At 47.3% G+C, this 14,927-nt stretch overlaps 1 long non-coding RNA gene across 3 annotated transcripts in view; it reads left to right on the top strand.

Annotated features, from left to right (window-relative positions):
- Nucleotides 1–20: 20 nt before the first annotated feature.
- Nucleotides 21–14,927, top strand: part of LOC310673078 — a 49,782-nt gene continuing 34,875 nt past the window's right edge. For all 3 annotated transcript variants that reach the window (XR_014508818.1, XR_014508819.1, XR_014508820.1), the window contains exons 1-2: nucleotides 21–477; nucleotides 1,529–1,702. This is a non-coding gene — a long non-coding RNA (uncharacterized lncRNA). The remainder of the gene's footprint in view (nucleotides 478–1,528; nucleotides 1,703–14,927) is intronic.

Here is a 14,927-nt window from a genome sequence, read left to right as displayed (position 1 = left end):
GTGCTTCACTCCTGGGGCGCGGGGGGGGGGGGGGAGACAGAAACCGAGGCGGTTCAGGGCCACCTGGGAGGCATGCCAGCTGCCTTGCTTTTTAAGCGTGTGGGCCGCTCGGTGGAAATGAACTCTGCACATGCTCATGGTCACGTTTCTCTATGACTTGTCCTACACGTGTTGAAAAGGTATTCCAGGAATTCTCAGTTTTCCGGCCCGTTCCAGCTCCACACCGAGACGCAGCATACATGCCGAAGACTCTGTAGTAGTGTGTGTGACAACAAACAGCCGACTTCCTTAACAGGGGAAGAAGATTTATTAAACTGGATTGATGCGAAATGAAAGGGGGCGCTATGAGGGAACAGATGTTTCAGCACCCGGCGCTGCAGGACCACGAGCCCCCGCCGGGGGACAGCAGTGTGCCTTCATTTGAGGCTGCTACCGTAGAGGAAACGACATGGGCGATGCCAGCTATGCAAAGCTTGTGTACGTTTGTGTGTGTGTGTCTGTGATTCGAAGGAATAACTTTCATGCCTACTGCTGCCAAGGAGTTTCATTTTATATGGGCAAGAAGAAGGCGGAAGAACATTGCCTGTTTCATATCCCAGCTGCTGAGGCTGAATCGAGAGTGTTGCAGTCTAAGGAAAAGGACTCAAATCCTATCTTACTCTTTATTCACTCTCCTTGCCCTGATGGGCCACACAATGCTGCTAGGTAGCATTTATTTACCTGTGGTTCCAAAAGCCACACTCTTTCTGCTGTATAGTTTTGTTTTTAAAGATTCCCTCTTTGACATCCAAACTTATTTGCTGATCTACTCAGTCACAACCCACAACTGTGGTGTACAGAGAGCACAGGGCTACTGTTTTACTGGAGAGTAAGTCCCATTGAAAGGGACGCGGGTGGCGCTGTGGGTTAAACCACAGAGCCTAGGACTTGCCGATCAGAAGGTTGGCGATTCGAATCCCCGCAACGGGGTGAGCTCCCGTTGCTTGGTCCCAGCTCCTGCCAACCTAGCAGTTCGAAAGCATGTCAAAGTGCAAGTAGATAAATAGGTACCGCTCCAGCAGGAAGGTATACGGCGTTTCCATGCGCTGCTCTGGTTTGCCAGAAGCGGCTTAGTCATGCTGACCACATGACCCGGAAGCTGTATGCCAGCTCCCTCGGCCAATAAAGCAAGATGAGAGTTGGTCACGACTGGACCTAATGGTCAGGGGCCCCTTTACCTTTACCTTTACTAAGTCCCATTGAACTGGGTTGGACTAATTCCTGCATAGGAGTAGCCAGCACAGCCCATCAAACACTACAAAGTACCGCACAACAAAAACTAACCAAATGGGTCAGGGTCAGGGGACTCTTATCAGCCTGGGGGCCACATTCTCTCATGGACAAATTTCTTGGGGCCACTTGCATTGCTGAGAGGGGCCAGAGGCGAGTAGGTAGGGTTATGGGTGTGATTCTTTGCCTTTGTACAGTAAGCCACATTCTAGGCATGCCAAAGGCAGATATTTATATACACACATCTCTCTCCATCTAGGCAAGCAAGGGCCATTTTTACAGTTCAAGAGCACTTTCCAGCCAGGCAAAAACTTTTGAAGAGAGTGTGGAGGAGGGGCATGGCTTGGGGACAGTTCAGAAGACGGATAAAGGGCCACATTTGACCTCCAGGCCAGACAGACTTGCCAGCTATCGGGAAATCCTCACATTTTAGGTAAGTCCTGGGTTTGGAGCTTGTTTTGTGTTTTAAGTTCTTATTTAAGGGGAACCATATTGGGTGCGTGAAACATTTATTTGTTACATGTGCATATCACCTTTCCAAGGTGCATAGCACTGTGTTTTTATCCTAAAGCAGCTCTGTGAGGTAGGATAGGCTGAAAGATTGCCATTCTCTTATGGCCACCCAGTTTGCTTCATCTCACAGCCCAGCCCAACACTCCTGCCTGTTGTGCCACACTAGCTGCCGAGGAGCATTTGGCAAATGTATGCCTCCTCAACAGGAGCCTTGTGTTTTATTCTCTCACATCCCCCGCCTCATGCAACCGCGGAGATGAAAAACAAACTCCATGTGGGAAAGTTCCCAGCCGGGTTATTTTGGCTGCCTTGGGTGGAAACGTGTTATCGGCCTATGTGACTCAGGAGCAACTCAGACACCGTCTGCTCCCAGCTTCCCTTCCTGGGATAGCCTGGTATTAACCCATCCAGGGCTAGCAGGAGGTCAGTTCTGCTTCAACAAGCTTGCCCTGAGGCTGTAAGGAAGGAACATGGGCTGTTTTTGTCCATGTCGTGCTTCAGCTGGTTTGGGGTGGCTTTCAGTCTTGAGCCTCACCACTGCTCTCTGAGAGTTGATATAGTAGACTGGCAAGGAGGAGTGTGAACCGTGACCCAGAGCCTGTGTGGTGGTTACTGTGTTGGACTAAGACCTAGTGGACCGAGGTTCTTCAAATCCCCACTCAGCCATGAAGGTCACTGGGTGAGCTTGGATCAATCATGGATCCTCAGCTTAACCTACCTCACAGGGTTGTTGTGAGGATAAAATGTACTTACTCCACGTTGAGCTCCTCAGAGGAAAAAAATGTGGGATTGAAATGTAATAAATTAATTAATCCCCAGTTCAAATTCCTCCTCAGTCACAAACCAGGGCCTCAGCGGATTCTCGATCCCATTCCTCAACCCCATTCTTTGTGTTTCTTTACAGCATTCAACCCCAACAGGATTGCCACCAGCTTTTTTTTTTTAATTCTCAGTCTAATCTGTTTTTATATGACATTTAGTTGTTTTTTTAATTTTAAGTTTAATTTGTTTTTATATGGCATTTTTAATATGGCATTTATCTTTGGGCCTTTCCCCACCCCCCCTGTAGAACTGGCATTTCTCTGTCTTCCTCCCTCCCTTTCCTAACCACACTGTAATACTCCTTACTGTTCAGGCAAGTCTTGGCATCCTTCAGGGCTTTATGTTGACAAGGAAATCTGCCCAAATCCACAAATGGAGTGTCTAGAGTGGGACTTTCTGGCAGGGATTTCCTTGTACGCAAGGGAGATGAAACTTGCACAGCATGCCTTATTCAGCCTTGCAAATTCTAGTCAACTAAAATTATTAATCTGTAACATTATTATTTTTTACTTGCCCACCTGACCAGAGAGTTACTGGATTAGTGATTTGTGGTGTAAAAGAAACAAGTGCTGTAAACATCCCTTGCTAGTTGCCTGGAAGCGTTTTTTACCGCAAGCAACCAGGTGAATGAGTATTTACAAGCGAGCCCAGAATCGTATTATTACTGCCCCTCCTCAGACATTCTCACACACCTTCTGTGCATGTTCACTTGCGCACACACTTTTGCGCTCATCTTTCTTCAGACACCATGTAAACAAGCATGCTTTGTGACAGGTCTGAGGATGCTCATGTTTTATAGCATGTTGTAGACAGTACATACACAGATGCACTTTCCCACATACTACCCAAAGACAAGACCTTCCACATTCTGCATCAGTTGCTTGCAATGCACCACCACTCTCTGCACATTTGCAGAACATAAAAGCAACGCTGTTTTCAGCCAAACGTGCACCGTGCGCTAAACATACGCTGTGCCGTTCTTTACACCGAGTGTTCCTCACCCCCCAAAAACACACCCACAGGCTGTAGTTAGTATACCCCTACATACTCCCACCTACCCTCTGCAGGCTTTGACAATTCACCCTATCACAAACCCCACACCACGTAGATCACCCTCTCTGTGCACATATACACACACCCTGTCTCTGGCGTGCGGTTCCTTGGCAGCTGTTCTGCTCTAGGCACGTCCTAGTTGGAGAAGCCGCCCACACTTAAAAACAGATGATTTCACAGAAAAGCAAACAGGGGAGGCACAACAGGGGAGGAAGAATATTTAGGAATGGGAGTCAGAGGTCAGGAAAAGGGTCCTTAGCTGTCATTGTTTAGATACTTTGGCTGCTTTGAAGCAATCTCTCTGGTTGTGGGGAATGGGAAAACAAGAGAAGAGGTTGGATGTCTTAGAATATATTTATATAGCAATTCATTGCTTAGCACTGGTGTACAATTGCCTCTGAAGTGTGGTGCATTACCCATTCGGACAGAACGGAACAACACCCAGCTCTGGAACAGGAAGTGATTAATTCCATGAAGAGCAGCCAGGGAATTTTAGGGAGCAGGAAGAGCAGAAACGGCTGGCTGGGCAATGAGCCAGAATTCTGGGGCTTGTACCCCAGCTCCCAGCCAATGTGTTTGGGCTTGAGGGTTACATGACTTTTGAGAAGCAGTACACTCCCTTTGTGCCACAGTAGGATGCTAGGGTGAGGGCTGGTTCTAAGTGGACATAGGCACCCGTAGCCCAAGATCCCCCCCAAATCCACTCTCTTTTCTGTGCCCACTGCTTGAGCCTCAGAAGTCTGCAGCCAGCCCTGGCTCCTTACAAAACTGCCTCTCAAGCATCCCTCCCTCTCTCCCAACCAACTCAAGGCGTCATCTGTTCCGTCTGGTCTCCGCTTAGCGGTGGTATTCCAGCAGCTGGCAAAGCTGTAAACAGGCAGGTAGACAAGCCAACACCCCAGTGCTGAAGCCAAGTTGCTCCTACCTGGTCATTAACTCCCAGTTTGCTAATGACCTTTAATAGCTGCTAATTACAGCCTGGGCAAGGGAGGGACACAGCCAGGTGCCAGTGTCCAGATCAGAGAGATCCAGAGCATGTTTAGGGGCAAGGGATGCTGTAGGGCCGGAGAGGGTGGGAAGGGAAGAAGCAGACCCAAAGGAGAAAGAGAGAGGTGGAGAATGTGTGAGTTGGGGAAGGGCTGTACCTCAGTGGTAGAAGGTCCCAGTTTCAATCCCCATCATCTCCAGGTAGGGCAGGGAGAAGTCCCTCTCTGAAGGCCTGGAAAGCTGCCTGTCAGCATAGTATTGAGCTGGATGGAGCAATGGTCTAACCTGGTAGGAGGCAGCTTCCTATCTTTTTATGTCCCTTGGTGGACTGACTTTGGAGGCAGCAGTCCCAGGAGGACACAGCTGAATGAACCTAGCACAGCGAGGCCCCTGCTTTAGTCTCCAGTTGGGATTTCCCAGCTGGCAGTGAGGGGCAGAGAGAGTCAATTTGGGGCTGTCCCCAAGGTCAGAACAGGGAACTACATAAATGATCCAGCAATAAAGTCACCCACCCCATTTCTGGACCATTTGATGCCCCTGTTTAGGTTGGGATCTGCATAGGGCAGGATCTTGTAGTCTGAGATTAGCAGGTGTTGGGGGAAGGAGAAGAGGATTGAGGCAGTGAGGCATGGACTACTTTCCCTTATTTTGAACAGGGTTGTTATTCTGTCAATCTGTCACACCTACTTTTGGAGCACATCAAGGATGCACTTTTATCTGTTTATTGCATTTATATCCCACTGTTTTTCCTTCCCCTGAGGAGCTGAAGGTGACGTACATAGTTCTCCCTTGCCTCATTTACACCTCACAACAATCCTGTGAGGTAGGTTAGGCTAAGAGGCAGGGACTGACCCAAGGTCCCCCATTGAGCTTCATGGCTGAGTGGCGATTGGTACCCTCCCAAGTCCTCCCAAGTCCTAGTCCGACACTGGCTCTAACCACTGTACTACACATGGGTGAGGATGAGATGGAGATGTCTTCCCGAATTGCTCCTTTCTTAGAGCCAAGAAATCCATAACTGCTTGGCCGCTGTGAAGTGGGAGAGCATTCGCAGGGAAATTAGTTGCAGCCAAGAGACAGTAAAATATGTCTTTGGGCTGTCCAAAAAACAAGAGTGCTTGGACTAGGATCAAAACTCTTCCACGCATCTCTCTCCGCCTCCTCCTCCTCCTCCTCACCCAGCAGATGTTCTCACCAGAGACCCCTCTCCCACCCTTGCCAATGCCCACTTCAGAGCAGCCACGGCTCTGACCCCGGCTAGCATACAGAGCCTTTCCCGGCAGGCAAGTGGCTGAGCCCAGGGCCCTGCTGGGAAGGGAAGTCTGCTCTCTGTGACTCATGCACTGGGCGAGGCAATCCCCCCTCCCTTCGTGACCGCAGCCACCACCAGGCTGTAGTCCAGATAGCAGCGGGGAGGAGGGAGGTGAAGCACAGCACGCATGCACGCACGCACACACCAGAGAGCTCAACTCAATCCTTCCCTCCTTCTCTCTGTATACTTGGATGGCTCCCCTAAAATCCCCATGTGTTGCAGGCAGTCTGTTTGCCATAAGAGCTGTACACTACTTTCTAATGTGCACATACAAATGTTTGTTTAGTTCTGTGTGTGCGTGCGTGCATGCATGTATACAGAGCATCTGGCCTTGAATGCATATGTAGTGTGTATGTGCTACAGAAGAGGAGTGGCATACAAATCTGTTGTGTTTTATTTTTTAATGCATCCTTTTTCTGTAACATGGCAAGTAGTGTGTGTGTTGTGTCCGGCTGGGTTGCATATAGTGTGTCTCTGGGTGTACGCACACGCACCTTGGGTTTGTGAATGGCGCTCTGTTACTGCAGCCCTATGTTTTGTGCTTGTGGACTTGGATCCCCAAGTTTTCAGGCTGTGTACACGTGTATACATTTCTGAAAACTGCGCAACCGCTTGGATTTATGAGTTTTGCTGTATGTAGTACCACAAACTTCTGTCCATTTTGCCCTGTACATCATTTAGGGTAACTATTTCCATGGTTTTGTTAATTGGCTGTGCATTACCTCCGGTGCAGTGTGTCACGTATGTTCTGTGACCGTGTGTCTTTCTGGGAAGTGTTGTTTTGTGTGGTTGTGCCTCTGTCGGGCTAAGTGCATCTGAGGCTTCGCTACAGGTAAAGGCAGGTGGTGTACCCAGTGACCTTGTTTCCTTCACCCCTTGCTGTGGCATGCGAAGGGAAGCAGTCGGGACTTGCAGTGGGAGGAGAACAGAGAGAGGAGCCCGGCTAACACAGTTCCCCGTTCCCATGACAGCAAGGAGACCGTGAATTGGGACATATCCCCACACCCATTATGGCGCAAGTTTTGCTTATGTCACACACCATTGCCATGGTAGCAGCTGCTTCCTTTATTGTCTGGCAGATCCCGGGACCTCAACAATGAACTTCCTGCCACGGGAGGGAAGGAGCTTCCCAGCTGGGGGTGGAAAGGGAAGGGGCAAAGGTGACTGCTAGGACCTGAGGCCTTTCTACCTAGAGGGCTTTGGGTTCAGCCAGCTGCATAAACCACGTACCAAACAAGATCCACTGCCAGCACAAGATCCACTCCCCAAATTATAGCCGTTTCCCACCCCCAATCACTCTTCTTCTGCCAATAACACAACATGTACATGGCTTATCCTCAGTGTGGTGTTCCTTGTTGTTTTGGATAGCCCCAAAATCCAGACCCTTATGTCTTTATAGGTTGCCTCCCTGCAGGGGGCAGGCCTGGTGCCAGTGTGGAGCTTGATATTCGAGAACATACCCCCCACTCCCAGCTTCCCTCTCTTAACTGGGCTTGGTCTAGCACAGCTGCTGGGAAAGGGAGCGGAGCTGAGCTGACGCAGGGATAGTGTGTGGGGAGCAGTTCCCAGGCCTTGGAGTGCAGCCCAGTTTGAGTTAACCCTTCCCTGAGCACCAATGCAGGATGTGCCAATCTGTGGGGGAGGCAGCACTTGCTTCCAGCTCTGTGGGCAAATGGCAGTGATTCACCATGGGATCCACCCACCCACCATCCAGGATCCCCAGCTGTGTGCCATCACAATGGGGAGTAAGGAGTAAGCCACCAAGGGGGCAAAAGAATGGGACAAAGGCAAGTAAATAGAAACTGAATGAGAAACATAGTATGTTACTGGCACTTCCTAAAGAGAGAAGACTTCCACATCTCTTTGCTTACTTAAAGGTAAAGGGACCCCTGACCATTAGGTCCAGTTGTAACAGACTCTGGGATTGCAGCATTCATCTCGCTTTATTGGCGAAGGGAGCTGGTGTACAGCTTCCGGGTCATGTGGCCAGCATGACTAAGCTGCTTCTGGCGAACCAGAGCAGCGCACGGAAACACCGTTTACCTTCCCACTGGAGCGGTACCTATTTATCTACTTGCACTTTGAGGTGCTTTCGAACTGCTACGTTGGCAGGAGCAGGGACCGAGCGACGGGAGCTCACCCCATCGCGGGGATTCAAACCCCCGACCTTCTGATTAGCAAGTCCTAGGCTCTGTGGTTTAACCCACAGCGCCACCCGCGTCCTTCTTTGCTTACTTACTAGGCACATATTTGACATGGATCTAAGATGATTTAGAGGGGAAAGAGGTGTTCTATCCAGTTTTCAAGCCCTCGTGTCCCACCTTCTCCCACATCAGCCAGCTCTCCTAACTGTGGTCTAGAATTGAATCAATATGCACACAGGGCACTTCCAAGTTGTTGCTGTTTCCAGGTGGGATTTGATCACATTCTGGTAATTATTCAGGTTGAGTAATTATAGTTGATTGAGCAGGGGGTTGTCTTAAAGAAAGTAATGGGGAAACGCACTTGGAAGTGTTGGATGACACTTGCCTTGATGCAACATCATCTAACCTCCCTATGAACAAATCAGAACGAATGCTCCTTAAATCAGGTCTGGGGAACCATTGACCTCCAGATGTTGCTGAACTACAACTCCCATCAGCATTAGCAAGCATAGCCAATGACCCTAATAGATGGGGCTTGTAGTTCAGCAACTAAGGGCCTGTTTATGCACAGCTATTGTTCATGTGTTGCACAAGATCCAGGCATAAATGGCATTTCAACAAAAGGAAATGCTTCAGACCAGTAGTTTCCTAACAGTTCACACATGCAAGACAAACCTATCCACACAGAGATTTTCCTCGCTCCCCCAGTATTTTTATTTTTATTATTTTAATTTAGTGCTGCCATAAGCTATATCTATTATCTCTCAAAGTAGCTCGAAGGAGCATGATTTTCCCAGCAGTCAACCTGCAATATTTTGCCACTTGGGAAATATTATTCCAGCCCACCCATTGTGATTGTAAGTGGTGTGTGGGATATCATTAAGTGTGGCAGGCACCAAATGGATCGTGCCTGAATCTTTACAAAATTGTCTGTTTTTTTCTTCACTGTACCACTAAAGAATAGAGCACGCATGTGAACCGAGGTTTTAAAATAAAATACTAGCAAGGATTCCCTGTCATAGCCCTGTCATTTCATGAATGTTTTTATTTAGTGCTTGGAAGTTTGTGGACTTTATTTTCAGCCCCAGAGCATGAATCTCCCCTGTTTTTCTTTAACATCACAAACAGGAATATGACTGCCTTCCCTGCTACAGGTATCCCCTCCTTTCTCTTAGGTAGGAGCAGAATACTGTATTGTGATACTGAAGCCTAATGCATGCTAGTGCAAATATAACACTAATGCTAAAATCCTGTGCCCAGTTACCTGAGAGTAAGTCTGCTCAGTGGGAGGAAACTGATTTATTGGATCCGTATCTGCCCCAGGTTTGGTACAAAAGCTATTAATCAAGGAAGCATGCAACAATTAAAACCAGCAAATCATCATGAAATATTGTTATTTTAAAAATGCAAGGTGGACAAGCATGGCAGATTGTTGGGTGGTTGTCCAATCAGGGGACAAGAGAGATAAAGAAACAAAAAACCTCCTGAGAGTATTTTTTTGCTTTCAGACCCCTTGCCTAAGAACTAAGGGCCAAGACTAGCTTATTTTCCTCTTGGCTCTTAAAGAAAAGAAGAATACCATCTGGGGTTTATCAGATCCTGTCATAACAGGCCTTGGGAAAGCCTTAAAGACCTATTTGTTCTCTCTGGCTTTCCTTTGAGCTGTGGCTCTATTGGAGGGCTGGTGGCTGGATTGTTGGTTTATTACAATCACTGGCTTTTATTAATGAGCAGGTTTCTGTACCTTCTCTTCTGTAAACAACATTGGGAGGGTTTCACTCACACTCCTCAAAATATTTTAAATAATTGAAAATGAATTTCAACAGATTTTGTCCTGAAGCTGCAAAAACACACTGGGCTCTGCCTCAGCACTCACCCAAAGATGCTGCACCCTGCCCTGCCTCATGTATTCAGTCCTGGAACCATTATGGATGCCAGATTTTAAAAAAATATTATTTCAAGAGGTGGCAAACCAGATTCCTACACATAAGCGAAGAAAGGTGAACTCCGCATGTAGACAGTCATCTGAGAGGATCATAAAGCATGTACTCTGCTGCACACCTTCTGTGCAAGAATTTGGAAACCTGTGGTGTTGCCTTACGTGGAAAATAGCAACAGTTGTGTGTTTTTGCAAATTCAGAGCCTGTTGTGGGGGGCAGGCCTTGTGTGTGTGATCCTACTCTTTCCTTGTGTATTCCAAACCCGAGGCTAGAAAGAGGAAGCCACAAGGCCCCCAGAATCCTCTTCAGTTTCCCGGCTGAATGTTATTTTTATTATTTATTAATTCATGAATCATGTTTTTAATGCCTGTCAAAGTGATTTACAAACACACACACACACTCACACTCACACACATGCTAGAAATAGTTTTAAAAACAGTACACATGGTACACCTACACCCCGGATATAGGTGTAAAAACAATGCAAAATGAACATCTTAGGCAGAGACTTTTTTGCCCAGCTGGAAAAGCAAATAGCAGCATACAGTGGTACCTCGGGTTAAATACTTAATTCGTTCCGGAGGTCCGTTCTTAACCTGAAACTGTTCTTAACCTGAAGCACCACTTTAGCTAATGGGGCCTCCTGCTGCTGCCACGCCGCCGGAGCACGATTTCTGTTCTCATCCTGAAGCAAAGTTCTTAACCCAAGGTAATATTTCTGGGTTGGTGGAGTCTGTAACCTGAAGCGTATGTAACCCGAGGTACCACTGTATTTGTTTGCCGTTGGATGCATAGGTAGTGGAAAGCCACAGGCAATCCTAAAGCATGTGCCTGTGTAATACATGCCTTTGACATAGAATCCTAGATTTGTAGAGTGGGAAGAGACCGCAAGGGTCATCTAGTCCAACTTCCTGCAATGCAGGAATCTTTTGCCCAATGTGGGACTTGAACCCACAGCCCTGAAATTAAGAGTCTCGTGCTCTACCAGCCGAGCTATTTGTCACACGCATGCAAACTCTGTGTCTTTACATGTACGTGGAAGAAACATAATGTGTGAAGCGGCCCAAACGGGAAGAGACAATTGAGAATGGATGTAGATTTTGTGGCAGGGCAACGGCAGGGAATGAGTAGCATAACTTTTTGGATAGCACGGGGTGGGTGTGGGGATGGGGAAGCTTCCCACTGAGTCGATCCAGCTTCTTGTGCCCTATCCAGCTCCATCTGGCTCCGTCTGCACCTCCCTGCAGGGCCCCCTCCCCGCCCTTTGCAGCTGTGTCGCCTCCGGCTTGGAGCCATTTGGATTTTGCAAACTAAGCAAGGTCAGGCCAGGAGAAAATGTGGAAGCGACAGCCCTGGGGAAAAAGTAGGGTGCTGCAAGGGCACTCCCTTCAGCGTCAAAGCCTCCATAGCCGTGCTATTCCAGTGCCAGGAAGCACTGTAATTATTGGGGTCACGAGGCTATGCCTTTTGTAATAGCTGGCTCAATCAAAGCTTTCCCTTTTGCAAGCAGTGCGCCCCCAGTTGACTTAAGGCGGCAGCAGGGTGTAGCGCTCCTGCGAGAGGTGCCTGCTCCAGACAGCACTGAAACGCAGGCATTCACAGCAGTTCAGTTTGAGTAATTCCAGCCACCTCCTTCACTTCCTCTCCTAAATTGCCCAGCAGGATTGTTGTGTGGCAATTAGAGAGCAAGCTGCTCTCCGCCCCAGAGGCAGCTGCATCGCAGAGATCCCTTTATAAACAGCTGCTCATGCCCTACAGAGAACTGTAAACTCAGCTCTGGGCAAGGAAGGCATCAGTGTTTAACTCAGTAAAGCTCTTTAATGTCTTCTGGCGGAAATGATACTGGACATTGTTGCCTGGTTCCTTCTTGCACACACAGAACTTCACTCTGTCCTCTCGTGGGCAAGCCAGAATTGTCCTAAATTATTTTCTTTTCATCCCATACCTATCCCCAGTTTCTGTTTTCATCTCTTTGGAGATTATTGCCAACCATCACCATAATAATAATAATAATAATAATAATACCCCGCCCATCTGTCTGGGTTGCCCCAGGCACTCTGCGTGGCTACATAATAAAACATCAAGCATTAAAAACTTCCCAATACAGTGCTGCCTTCAGATCTCTTCTTAAAGTTGTATAGTTCTTTATCTCCTTGACACCTGATGGGAGGGAGTTCAGTATCCTCAAGGATTTCATTGCACGCAGATCTGGAAACGTGGGTTTTACCATCCGTTTCTCACAGAATAATGTAGGAATCAGTGGGAACCAGGTTTTCTTGTCTTGGACAAAAGGGGTACAGACCTGAATCATAGTGCTGGTAGGCCTCCTTTAGACACACTAATTCTCACTTCCACCCATTCCTCGTTCTCCTATTAGGGTCCTTGGGGACTCTCCTTCCCATGTACATTGGTAACATTTTTGTGTTATGCCATGCCAAGAAAGGGCGTTCTCACATTCTGTAATTCAGTTGTAATATATTCAGGCCAGCTGGAGCCAGGGATGAGGAACCATTTCAGCCCAGGGGCTACATTCCCCTGTGGGCAAACTTCCAGAGACCACATGCCAGTGGCGGGCTGTGCCAGAAGCAGAAGAGGGCAGTGGGGGACATATGACCTGGGCAGAAGGGTGTGTGGCCTAGGGAAAGTCCTGAAGGCTAGAAAGAGAGTCCTGGAGAGCCACAGTTGGACCCCGTGAGCCCCACCCTTGAGCTGGAACATTCATTTAGTTTTAGAGCATCTCACTTCCACTTTCTCTCTTGTACCAACAGCATCCACACATGCGCACAAAAAAAGTGGCTCAAGTGTGCTTTGTCATGTCAAAGCGCAGAGTATCTTTAGATTGAATCAGAAAAGTATTTGGCCTCTTGTGCTTATTCAGGAATAGGACCTGGAGTGTGAAATCCCTTGAACTCCATTTCTGGGATTGAGATCTGATTCCTAGAGCAGGAGGAAGCAGGAAGAACCAGAACGTCTGGGTTCTGTATGTCCTGTTCGGGAAAGGAAGGGGTTCTGGGTTTCCTAACTTCTGTCAGTGACTCAGGCCGCAATCCAGTTATTCTAGACCATCCAGTTGCTTTTAATAGGGCCACTCCAGAATAAACGGTCTGTGGAATGAAACTTCAGTGTGTTCTTCCTCTCTTTGCTCTGTGTGCCCTGAGCCAGAATCAGTATCCTGTAGGAAAGTATAGATGAAAAATGACTCCATGGTTCAAGATTATTGGCAGTGTGAGACCAGCCATGTGCTCACTTGATCCTTGTCCATTTAGGCTGATTAAAGCAGCCAGGGGAATGGGTGAGGAGAATGGTAAATGCTTCCTTAGAGGAAGACATTGTTACATCTAACCTTAGGATCACTGTGAAGAGACTACAACTGAAAAAACAAACACATTCTTTTGATCCCTCTGTATTGGATAACTACCCACCAGTCTCAGATTTGCCATTATTGAGCAAGTTTCCAAGTGGCACCTCAGTTTTGGTAAGGGGTTGTTTGTTTTTGATGAAATTGATGATTTAGACCCTTTTCTATCCGATTTCAAGCCTGGCTTGGGGACTGAGACACCTTTGGTTGCATTGGTAGGCAATATTTGTCAAGAATTTGACAGGCAGAGTATGTCCCCATTGGTTCTGCTGGACCTCTCAGTGATGTACAGCTCCATGGACCATAATATTCTTCTGGACTGACTGGTGAAGTCTTGAGTTTAGGAGGAGCCTTTTTTCAACAGTTCCAGTCCTTCCTTGAAAGTCAGTTTCAAAAGGTAGAGTTGGAGGACTTGGTGCCTTGGCCACTGGGTTATGGTGACATGTAGGGTTAGATCTTGTCCTCCTGATTATATAAATCTACATGAAGCCACTGATAGAGATACATGAATTCAGGGTGCACTGCTACCAATATTTAGATTACTCGCAACCTCACTTCTGCTTTTCATCTAACAAAATAAAAGCTGTTGATGTTCTAAAATCAATGAGTGGATGAGGGCTTTCAGTAACTGAAGCTTAACCCAGACAAGACAGTGGTCTCCTAGTTAGAAAGGAGATGAATTCTGGAATAGGAATTCAAAGTGTTTTGAAGTGGCAGCTGCGGCCAGAAGTGCCTTTGGTCAGATGAGGCTGCTGTGCCAGTTGCATCCTGAGGTCAGACCTGGCTACAGCAGCACATGCCTTAGTTACATCTAGGTAGGATTATTGAAGCACACTCTGTGTGAGGCTGAGTGCCTAGCTGTTGGACACAGGGCTCCAGTACAGGGCTATATAAATCATTTGTGGATGTGAGATAGGGGAATTAAATTATGTGTTGTCTCTGTGCGCAAGTATGAATATGACCTATGCTCACTAGGTGGTCTTACACAAGCCGTTATTTCTTAGCTTGTCTCTCAATTCCCATTTGCAGAATAGGGGATAATGACACTGGTATTTTTTTTAATGGATTACAGCTACTGTATTTCCATACAGCAGTTTATTGTGGACTCAGTGCTGCCCATCCATGCAAAGGTCTCTCTGTTTTGGTACAGTCCACACAACATCCTCATCAAAATGCCATCCAATATCCCCCCCACCCCCATTAAACCACATTTACCGTTTCTGTGGGATTTTATTTACTTACTGGATTTGCTGCATAAACTGTAAATCCAGTTTAAATGGGGAGATAATGCAGGATGGCATTTATATGAGGACCTTTGACAATTTGTATTTATTAAGTTTATATCCATCCATTCCTCCCAAAGGAGACTAGGGTGGCAAACACCAAAGTAATGGAACAACTGATTAAAAAAAATGAAACTGTAAAAAAAAAAATTCCACATATGAGCAGCCCCAGACCACAGTAAACCACTCTGTGAAAGCACCTTAACTTCATGTGAAGCACTTTGAAGACTTGAAATCCCAATGCAA

This window comes from Podarcis tiliguerta, assembly GCF_965153285.1.
Source record: "Podarcis tiliguerta genome assembly, chromosome: 2".
Taxonomy (NCBI): domain Eukaryota; kingdom Metazoa; phylum Chordata; class Lepidosauria; order Squamata; family Lacertidae; genus Podarcis; species Podarcis tiliguerta.
This window is presented reverse-complemented; position numbering and strand designations above follow the sequence as displayed.